The sequence below is a fragment of the Myxine glutinosa genome, chromosome 8, assembly GCF_964187855.1.
Source record: "Myxine glutinosa chromosome 8, kmMyxGlut1.1, whole genome shotgun sequence".
NCBI classification, from domain to species: Eukaryota; Metazoa; Chordata; class Myxini; order Myxiniformes; family Myxinidae; genus Myxine; species Myxine glutinosa.
In genome coordinates this window covers 36421368-36433246 of record NC_136268.1, presented here as the reverse complement: position 1 = coordinate 36433246, position 11879 = coordinate 36421368, and the positions used below count along the sequence as shown (strand labels likewise).

Here is an 11879-nt window from a genome sequence, read left to right as displayed (position 1 = left end):
CAGTTACTGAAACCCAATATTAAGAATTTATCATTGGGATGTTGTGCCCTTTATCCAATATGTGAATTTCTTCAAATTTTAGTTTTGCTTTTTCGTTGGATCTTGTCCTGATGGTAATTCATGATGTATGAATTCGATGCGCTCTTTGCTTTATGAAGCTGAAAACCAAATTGCTTGCCTTCTTTCGTTGTAATTGATTGCTTTCATCAATTTATGGGACTTACATTTTTGCTTTAGGAAGGTTGTTTGTTTTTTGCTGTCAGCATTTTTTTTCTTTTCTTTTTTGTACGCCGCACCTTTCCTATGCCATCTCCAGGCGCTGCGTAACGTCATTGCCGGGCACCGAAGGGGGCTCGGCAATGACGCACGCTGAAAGGGAGTATTCGGTTTTCACTATGGTTGTTTGTTGTACACCGCTCCTTTCCTATGCCATCTCCAGGCACTGCGTAACGTCATTGCCGGGCACCGAAGGGGGCTCGGCAATGACGCACGCTGAAAGGGAGTATTCGGTTTTCACTATGGTTGTTTGTTGTACACCGCTCCTTTCCTATGCCATCTCCAGGCACTGCGTAACGTCATTGCCGGGCACCGAAGGGGGCTCGGCAATGACGCACGCTGAAAGGGAGTATTCGGTTTTCACTCTGGTTGTTTGTTTGCTTGTTTTCTTGTTTGTATGTTTGTCCGGGCGATATCTTAGCCATCCTTTGAGCCAGGAAGCTGAAATTTCGGCATGATAGTGAGCAAGTCCTTTGTCAAAAACGCTATTTTTTGATTAATCAATTAATTGATGAGTTATTTAATTATTAGCGATTAATTAAGTACTGATACATTTCCTTTCTCTTCTGACCATTAACTCAGGCACCTTTTGAGTTAGGAAGCTGATATTTGGACATCCCAATGACCAAGTGATTTGTCTGTAAGAGATATTTTTGATTTATTGATTAATCAATTAATTGATTAGTTATTTAATTATTAGCGATTAATTAAGTACTTATACATTTCCTTTCTCTTCTAGGCATTTTCTCAGGCACCTTTTGAATTAGGAAGCTGATATTTGGACATGCCAATGACCAAGTGATTTGGCTGCAAAGGCTACTTTTGATTTATTGATTGATCAATTAATCAATTAATCGATTTATTATTTAATTATTCGATTAATGACTAATTTTTTGTTAAAGTTAGATTCTGATGAAATGGTGGTGGTTTACGTGTTCTATTAGCGAATTGATTAATTATTTAATTTTTAATGATTATTATTTACTTATTTTCATTATTAATTATTTATTTATTTTATTTCTCACCTGGGCAATATCTCAGGCACCTTTTGAGCTAGGAAGCTGATATTTGGACATGACAATTACCAAGTGATTTGTCTGTCAAGGGTATTTTTGATTTATTGATTAATCGATTAATTATATATTGAATAATAATTTTATTTTTATTATTTTATTAATGACATTTAATTAAATTTCTAAAAGTTACATATTCGGATGAAGCACTAGTGGTTTAGTTATGCTATTAGCCAATTGATTAAGAAAATATATTATGACAATCTTTTATTGATTTTAGTTATGCAATTAATCAATCAAATATTGTGCACCTCTCCCTCCCAATGCAGTCTCTATGTTCTGCACGACAGTATTTGCCAGAGGCGCCCCGGCAATGCCGTGCTGGAGGATATTTAATTATTTGTCATGGGGGCGGTGTACTTTGAATGCTTGTGCACTTGTTTCCTTCCCCCCCCTCCCCCCCCCCCACTTTTTTTTTTTTTTTTTTTGCTTAACACTTTTTCCTATCAGCTCATTTCCACCCCCATTGCCACGTGGACGAAGAGTTTTAACAGAGGCTTGTTCAAAATTGCCCTCAACTTTTGAACACTGTCATGACGGGATGATGATGTCCTCACCATTTATCAGCGTCTTTTGAAAAAAGAATCGATATATATTTCATCAGCATCTGGGAATTAAATTCTGTGTTCTCTGTACATCTTCGACTAAAAAAGGAAATACTCATAGCAGACGCTCCAACCATTACCCAACAAGTCTGGGAAAGTTTTCTTTCTATTTGTGCAAATGAGTATCAAAAATTGTCCCCATGCTGCAAGTTCAAATGGCCCAGGTGCAAATAGTTTCCTGGAAAGGGCAAGGAACCACCAGGTCGTGGTCGTAATGGATTTAAATGGGGGAAGGGAAAACCGATTCTTTCATTTGGCAAGACGAATGAGCTCAGTCTGCTCACTCTCACGCATTGCATGACATGTATTTACCGGAACCGAAAAGGCTGCGTTGCAAACAAGCGCAACAGTGTATTAATATTTTTTCACATACCATCATTTTTCATTTTCTTCCCTTTCTGACAATTTCACATTTCCTCTTTAAAAGGAAGATATTTCTTGATATATGAAGTGGTGAAACTATTACTTGACAAAGCATAAAGAGGTACAGTCATGTGATCTGCACAAATCTCAAGGTTTTTAAAGTGAGTCTGCGGTTTGCGGCACTGATTCAGAATGTGTTATGTAATGCAGAGAGATAAGTACAATAATCTTCCAAACGTTAACACACACACACACACACACACACACACACACACACACACACACACACACACACACACACACACACACACACACTACACACACATGCACACACACACACAAACATGCATAATACACACACATACACACACACACACAAAATACACACACACCCACACACACATACACACACATGCACACACATACACACACACACACTCACACACATACACACACATACACACACACACACACACACACACACACAATACACACACATGCACACACACACAAACATGCATAATACACACACATACACACACACACACACAAAATACACACACACACACAGAATACACACACATGCACACACATACACATACACATACAAACAAACACACACACATACACACATACACAAACATGGATAATACACACACATACACATACACACACAAAATACACACACATGCACACACATACACATACACACACACAAACACATACACATACACACACACACACACACACATAATACACACACATGCACACACACACACAAACATGCATAATACACACACATACACACACACAAAATATACACACACACACAAACACACATACATACACTCACATACACATACACACACACAAGCACACACACACACACACACACACGCACACGCACACACATACACACATACATACACTCACACACATACACTCACACACACACATATACACATACACACACACACACATACACTCACACACACACTCCCTTGTGTTTAACATGCATGGCGTGCCTTGGTGCGTATTGTGAGAGTCTGGCTCGGTTTGACTCCACCAGGGCCAGAAATAACTAAATGCTGCTGTTGATATCGGAGTCGGTGAGAACTGACGACCATAAGGACATAAAGCCGGCTGTTCCATCTCCATTTGTGTCGTGGAAGACTGGAAGTTAAACATCCCAAGGTATTTTTCAAAAACAAAACAAAAAGGGTGGTTATGAGCCATTAGCGAATCCCAATTGAAACCTTGAGGTTAGCACCATATGTTAAACAGCAGGTGTGAGGTGTGAGGTGTGAGGTGCGGGGTTCTCTTCTCTCTTGAGATGACTTTTGATGCTTTGTTGGATTGATAATTGGGGTTGATGTTGCCCGTAGTCTTTTCCTTCATGATGATGTCCCCCATGGTTGGTTGGGAATGGCTTGGATGGTTGAAGTAGTCTCCAATAAATATGCACACCTACAAACAGTGCATTATTATCCCTAATCAGGTCTCCATTAAGTCTTTCCCCTGGGATGTTGTGATTGGATATTTCAGATCGTATCTTGTTATATTTAAAGTGGACCCGGTGAATAATTCAATTACACCTGAGTGATACATCGCCTATCTCATTTTATATTGCTTTGTTAATTGGCGAATCGAAATAATGTATAAACACTGTGCCAGTGATGTTTATGTATGCGTGGCAATGGTGGACATTTTGAATATTTGGCCTAATCTTTGTTGTGAATCACATTTCCACATTTTAAAAATACTTCTGCTTACGCTCGTAATAGAGCTGAGACACACACACACACACACACACACACACACACAAACACACATGTACACCCACACACATGCACACACATATACACACACACACACACCCACACACATGCGCACACATATACACATACACACATACATATACACACACACACACACACACACACACACACACACACACACACACACACACACACACACACATCTATGAGAGAACTTTGATCTTGACCTTTGACTTATATGGGCAAAAAACGTTGATGGCGTCACTTTTGTCATTCAGAATCTTCTGGTAAAGTTTGACAAAGATAGTTGAAAGCATTGACGAGTTATCCTGCTCACAGACAAACCAAAAATAAACATCCGAGACAGACCGACATCTGACGAAAATTGAATCGTTTTGTAATATCAAACAGGAGTGAAAACATAACCTCCATCCACCTTCAGTGGCAAGAACCTGGATCTGTATCTGCGCTTAAGGTGAATGAGCAATGGGAGACGATAAGTGGTGTCTGTGTGTTTGTTTGTGTCTGTGAGTGTGTTTGTGTGTGTGTGTGTGTGTGTGTGTGTGTGTGTGTGTGTGTGTGTGTGTGTGTGTGTGTGTAAATCACGAATGATGCACGTCTGTGTGTGTGTGTGTGTATGTGTGTGTGTGTATGTGTGTGTGTGTGTGTGTGTGTATACATGTGTGTACGTGTGTGTGTGTGTACATGTGTGTTTGTGTTTGTGTGTGTGTGTGTGTGTATGTGTGTGTGTATGTGTATATGTGTGTGCATGTGTGTGAGTGTACATGTGTGTGTACGTGTGTTTGTGTGTGCGTGTGTGTATATATATATGTGTGTGTGTGTGTGTGTGTGTGTGTGTGTGTGTGTGTGTGCATGTGCAAATCACGGCCGATGTGTGTGTGTGTGTGTGTGTGTGTGTGTGTGTGTGTGTGTGTGTGTGTATGTGTGTGTGTGTGTGTGTGTGTGTTTATGTGTGTTTGTGCAAATCACGATCCACGAGTCCTCATTTTTCTCAGGTCCCCCTCCCACTCTGTGTATTTGCACGTGTGTGTCGGTGTGATTGCTCGGGCTTTCCCAAGACGAACTGGGCGGGGAATCACTGATAAGGAAGTGTGAGGGAATTGAATGTTATCAGTTTGCGAGTGAACTTGACTCTGTGCTTCCGAAAACCGTTCAACCGAAGAGAAACCATGGAGTTCGTGCAAAAGGAAGAAAAGGTGTCGGAGGCAGCGCCGCCGCAGCAAGCCGTGGCAGGTGAAGTACAGACCTCGGCTTTTCGCTCTTGCGACTGCGTGCTCCGAGTGCGAAATGAGGGAGAAGGCGTAGGGTGGGTTTGGGGTTTGGGGTGGTGTTGCCTGGAATGCCGTGAAAGGAGCCGTGTGCTGTCGTGGGTGGTGGGGGCGGCAAAAGGGAGGGAGGACGTGAAGATCCCACCCGTGCGAAAGGGAAACGAGGCGCTGGGTTGGCGTGAATCCGAGGGCCCCAAGGGGGGTTGGAAGCAGCATTTCCTCGGGCTCTGTGCAGCGCGGACATTCCCTTTAATATCCCCGTTTCTCTTCACCTCACAGTTCTATGATTTCTCGCGTTTAGAAGCGTGAGCGCCAGTAATTACCACAAACAGCATTGTACACAATAATGCCATGTAAATAATGCACACGCCGTGGAATATAATGTGACAATTTATTTATAGGCATTCGCGGCAGACCTGATGAGAGACCGAGGCAATGGCGTCGAAGCAGGCAACAGGATCTTTTTTAAATTATTTAAATTTTCATACTCTGTACAACAGTAAAAGGAAGAGCATGAAGAAAAATAAATTATAATGCATTGATGTGTGTGTGTGTGTGTATATATACAAAATGTAAGTGTGTGTATATATATATATATATTATTGTTATGTTGGTGGAGTAGAGGAATATCTAGAGCCAGGTAGATCTGTATCGGTAGGTGTTCAACTGTCGCGATAGGGAATCTACCTGTAATCAGTTCTGTGTGTAGGCGGTTTGTCGGTTAAGGAGTATACCTGTGAACATACCAGGATGTTCGTGTGCTAGGTAGTTGTAGAGATTAAAGATAACAGCCCTTGTGTGTCCCACCTGGTAATCAAACCTTTGTCCATTATGGCAACGCACACCTGTAAACACTTAGATAGGCCCTTTAGCACACAGTAAATAAATTCCCTTCCCTTCGGCTGGTTAAAAAAAGAAATCCTGTTTATCATCGCCGCCCGCCCCATAAAAGTCGTCCGCCCCTAAAAAATCTCCTTTTTTTTTGCTCGCGAAGTCAGTAAAATCCGTTCCCTGTGTTGAGGAGCTGAGGTACCACAGATGAGTCATATCCTATATGCAGTACATGCAGTAAGAGTCGTACTGCCGAGAAGAGGCCCAATCGGAAGTTCAAGAAGTAGTTGGTATTCTGAAGGAGAAGCCAAATATCATCGGCAAACGGGAGAGCCTAACGTGATAATTATTGCTGTGGATTTCTAGTCAAAAATTAAACGAGCGCTACACTACATGTAGTCGTAGGTGATGATAGATACATGAATAAACGGCAACCAACATTCTCTTGGTGTTGAACTCTACTCAACATCTATGAGTGCTATAATAGCAGTAGCTGCTAATAGATAGATATATCTGTGAGTGCTATAATAGCAGTAGCTGCTAATAGATAGATATATCTGTGAGTGCTATAATAGCAGTAGCTGCTAATAGATAGATATATCTGTGAGTGCTATAATAGCAGTAGCTGCTAATAGATAGATATATCTATGAGTGCTATAATAGCAGTAGCTGCTAATAGATAGATATATCTGTGAGTGCTATAATAGCAGTAGCTGCTAATAGATAGATATATATGTGAGTGCTATAATAGCAGTAGCTGCTAATAGATAGATATACAGTATCTGTGAGTGCTATAATAGCAGTAGCTGCTAATAGATAGATATATCTGTGAGTGCTATAATAGCAGTAGCTGCTAATAGATAGATATATCTATGAGTGCTATAATAGCAGTAGCTGCTAATAGATAGATATATCTGTGAGTGCTATAATAGCAGTAGCTGCTAATAGATAGATATATCTGTGAGTGCTATAATAGCAGTAGCTGCTGATTGATAGATACATCTGTGAGTGCTATAATAGCAGTAGCTGCTAATAGATAGATATATCTATGAGTGCTATAATAGCAGTAGCTGCTAATAGATAGATATGTCTATGAGTGCTATAATAGCAGTAGCTGCTAATAGATAGATATATCTATGAGTGCTATAATAGCAGTAGCTGCTGATAGATAGATACATCTGTGAGTGCTATAATAGCAGTAGCTGCTGATAGATAGATACATCTGTGAGTGCTATAATAGCAGTAGCTGCTGATAGATAGATATATCTATGAGTGCTATAATAGCAGTAGCTGCTGATAGATAGATACATCTGTGAGTGCTATAATAGCAGTAGCTGCTGATAGATAGATACATCTATGAGTGCTATAATAGCAGTAGCTGCTGATAGATAGATATATCTATGAGTGCTATAATAGCAGTAGCTGCTGATAGATAGATACATCTGTGAGTGCTATAATAGCAGTAGCTGCTGATAGATAGATACATCTGTGAGTGCTATAATAGCAGTAGCTGCTGATAGATAGATATATCTATGAGTGCTATAATAGCAGTAGCTGCTGATAGATAGATACATCTGTGAGTGCTATAATAGCAGTAGCTGCTAATAGATAGATATATCTGTGAGTGCTATAATAGCAGTAGCTGCTAATAGATAGATATATCTATGAGTGCTATAATAGCAGTAGCTGCTGATAGATAGATATATCTATGAGTGCTATAATAGCAGTAGCTGCTGATAGATAGATACATCTGTGAGTGCTATAATAGCAGTAGCTGCTGATAGATAGATACATCTGTGAGTGCTATAATAGCAGTAGCTGCTGATAGATAGATATATCTATGAGTGCTATAATAGCAGTAGCTGCTGATAGATAGATATATCTATGAGTGCTATAATAGCAGTAGCTGCTGATAGATAGATACATCTGTGAGTGCTATAATAGCAGTAGCTGCTGATAGATAGATATATCTATGAGTGCTATAATAGCAGTAGCTGCTGATAGATAGATACATCTGTGAGTGCTATAATAGCAGTAGCTGCTGATAGATAGATATATCTATGAGTGCTTTAATAGCAGTAGCTGCTGATAGATAGATACATCTGTGAGTGCTACAATAGCAGTAGCTGCTGATAGATAGATACATCTATGAGTGCTGGGAAAAGACTAAAGCGACCGGATGAGAGGAAAACCCAAAGAATAAGAAGGGTGAAGGAAGAACAAATATGATTTATTAACTACACTAAAAGAGGAAACGAAAGGCAAGAATATACAAAAGAAGGAAATAAAAGGACATAGGGCAACCTTACACACTCTTATATAACATGCCTAGGACAATACAAACACACTTACACGAATGGGGTGGTGGTGGTGGGAAGGAAGAGAAGGGTCCAAGCAGATGGTTCCAGGCTCCGGGTCCGCCGCGAAGAATGGCAGGCAGCTGGTGTTGTTGGCGCGCGACCGGACCTTACATATGCGAGGGGCGGGGATGCTGCGTGCGTATAGCGTGCCGAACGCTCTCAAAACCAAACAGCAGTTCGTATCAAACGATCTCGTTCCAAGCGATCCTCTGCGCAGTGTTCTTATCATCCGCCGTCTCTGCGCTGTTCTCTCAAGTTTGACTCCTTCTCTCTCCCTGGCGCATCTCTTCCAGAGGGCTTGGCGCTTGCGCTTTTATAACCCGCTTAGAAATCAAGCCGCGCTTCATCGAGCCACGCCTATTAACGAGCTCACCTCAGCCCTGGTTGGTCAGCGAGGGCTCACTGGCTCCACGGCTCGTGGGCGAGGCCACACCTCTTCCCGTGGCTCCGCCCCTTCTTTCCTCGAGCCGACCGCATGTTCAATGGAGTTTGGAGCGAGCGCTAAGGCAGCGACGACGGCAATAAGATTATGTGGCGGCATTGGGAAGGACAAGCCCCGTTGAAGGTGCTACTGGCACTTTGGAGAGAGAGAGATTGGGGATAATTGAAGGGGCCTAGGTTATTTGATTAATGCAACGGAGATTCAACTATTGGAAACAGATCCTTACCTTAAACACATACTAATGAAATAACTAAAGGAGAAGCCCTTGGTGTGCTACGTGTTGCTCGTGGCCTAACTAGGGTGCGACCTTTGACCTTTTACTCCAAAAATGGGAATATTTACAGGGGATTATTTATAAGGGAATATTACAGATATTTACAAAGTGGAGGGTTCTAAAAACCACAAAAGCATGTTTTGATTATTTTTTCTTTCTTGCATCCAAGACGAAATGCCATCGACAGATTGACTGAAGCAGCATTACAAGTCCGGCAACCAAACAAACGGAAATGCATTTGCTGGTGTAATTTGATTTTAAATTTCCTCACCGACGACAAATATACGTTATTTACCTGCTGACTCGACCGGTGTTGTTGGCTTTACCGTCAAAGTAGCTGGTTTGAGATCTTAGGATCTTGAGTTTGCGCCCCTCGTCGTGATGTTCAAATAACACCAGGTGGGTTGACTCAGCCTGTCATTTTCCAAGATCGGCAAAATCAGTGGCAGCTTACTGCAAACACAGATGCGCTTCCAGAAATGATGCAACCAGCAGTCACTGGCTGCATAAGAAATGACAAATCAAACAGGCGATTCTCATCCCAGTGACTGCTAGTTGCTTTTCAAATTTAACAGGTATTTCCATTTGTAGTTCAGAATGTTGATCGTGGTTTTTCGCAAAGACCATGATAAATTTCCCAGTTCATCGACTTGACACAATGTAAAGTTTATCCGAGTTTATTCTTGATCTTGGTGCAATGATGATCTCATTTCGGTAGACGGACGGATTCGTGTGGGCGGCATACTCTGTAGCCTAGATCCATCTGATTGGCTGTCGCTAAGCAGGCTCGCCCCGCCCCTTGTGCTGCACCGACTCCCAAGCAAACTTGTTAATACAGAAGGATGAGGGAGAGATAAGCTCACAATACGAAAGCATGTTGGATGCCCCTTTACCCCCATCCTTTTCTTGAATATGTTGCCCTCATCCCTGCTAATTGCAGAGCACGTCCGGTCTTTGAAGGAAGTTGTAAATATTTTACCTTTAATAGGTAGTGAGTCTCGGATCCAAATCTGGAAATAGTCATATTTTTGGAGTGAGCACAACCTTTAAGCTACAAAATGGTCATTGCTGTTAGCGTTAGCCATTGGCGCTATCTCCGTGCAGGTCTCAGCACCAGGGTAAATGTATATGTGGTGGATGTATTGATGTTGCTTGCAGACATTTCCTTATTTCTTGAAGGGGTATCGCAGTCATGCATGTTTCACCTGGAAATGGAAACTTCTGCAAATTCATATTCATGCACCGGTTGTCATTATGGGGGTGGGGGGGGGGTGCTGAGGATTTGAAATGACAATAAGTATAGCTATTTCATTGTATTACTTAAAATAGTTTGATGGGCCTGTCCAATCATCGTCATAATTGATATATTTTGGCATAAGTACGTTTATTTATTTATTATTATTATTATTATTTTTTGTATGCAAGAACGAGGCTCGTGTAAGAGCTAACATTCATCACAAAAAGACAAACTGACACATAAAACATATGATAAAGGGAGCGGGAGAACAAGATTGAGAGCAGGGACATCGGGAGATCTGTGCGAGGGAGAGGGCTTGGGGGGAGGACTTGGTAGGAGAGGAGAGGGCTTTGGTTGGAGGGAGAGGGCTTGGGGGGAGAACTTGGCAGGAGAGGAGAGGGCTTGGTATCGTATCGTTGCAGATCCGGGTTTCGGTGTTTATCATGAGGGGACTTTTGACTCCTCCCGAACTCTGGGCCCTGAGGTCACCGGTCATGGATAACTCCGCGGGCCGGCACATTGTTTGCCAGGCAACCACAAACGTCAATTGTTACAGTTCAACCTAGCAGGGTTCTAGCTACTTCACATGTTACCTTTCTGGTGGCTTGGCACTATCGAGGGGGCTCACATCCTCGATACTGTATCTGTTTATCTACTAGATCAGGTGCAGCCAGATAAGTATCGGCTAAATTATGGAGCCAATTGGGTGGGGTAGAACGTCCAGTCTATCACTAGCACACCGTAATCGATTTAATAAAAAAGAGGCAAAATGGGCAGGTTGGAAACAACTGTTTGTCAAGAATTGCAAGAGAAGGTATTTACAAAGGACAATAACAACTACACAGTTGCAAAAAGAAAGGCACAATTAAACAGTTATACGTAATCACAACCCAAATGTCTTATCCCTCTTGGCATTTAACCCCTTCTACAATCTTACTTGGTTGTCTAACACGTATCACATGGGTACAGCAGAATCAGACTCTGAGGGAATTAGATAGGAAGAAGAAAAGAGAGGGTGAGTGGAGTTCAGGGCATGGATTCGGCCCTTGAACTCACCCAGGCACCGTCGACGGATGAGTAACGGTCCTGATACTGTTTCCGGTTAAAGAGGGAGGGAAGGTCAGTGTTGTATTGTAGTGCGGTGGGTGCGGCGTGGGTAGAGGAAAAGTGTGAGGTGCGAATCAGTATGCTCACCCAGACCAAGAGGGAGGAAAGTTGTTTTTTGCTCGGGATGTTGATCGCTCTTTAGCTCTGTGGTAGGCAGGCTATTTGTGTGACAAGGGAAATGAGGTAGAGAAAGTTAATAAAGAGGATAGCAAGAGACATAATGTGTACATCAGTATTGCAGCCT

General features: G+C 41.9%; 1 protein-coding gene across 2 annotated transcripts in view; it reads left to right on the top strand.

Annotated features, from left to right (window-relative positions):
* The first annotated feature begins 5122 nt into the window (after positions 1–5122).
* Positions 5123–11879, top strand: part of LOC137415684 (uncharacterized) — a 403425-nt gene continuing 396668 nt past the window's right edge. The window contains exon 1 of one of the 2 annotated variants that reach the window (XM_078783187.1): positions 5123–5349. The gene's annotated coding sequence lies outside the window, so the exon portion shown is untranslated. The remainder of the gene's footprint in view (positions 5350–11879) is intronic. The other variant, XM_078783188.1, reaches the window with a different exon arrangement.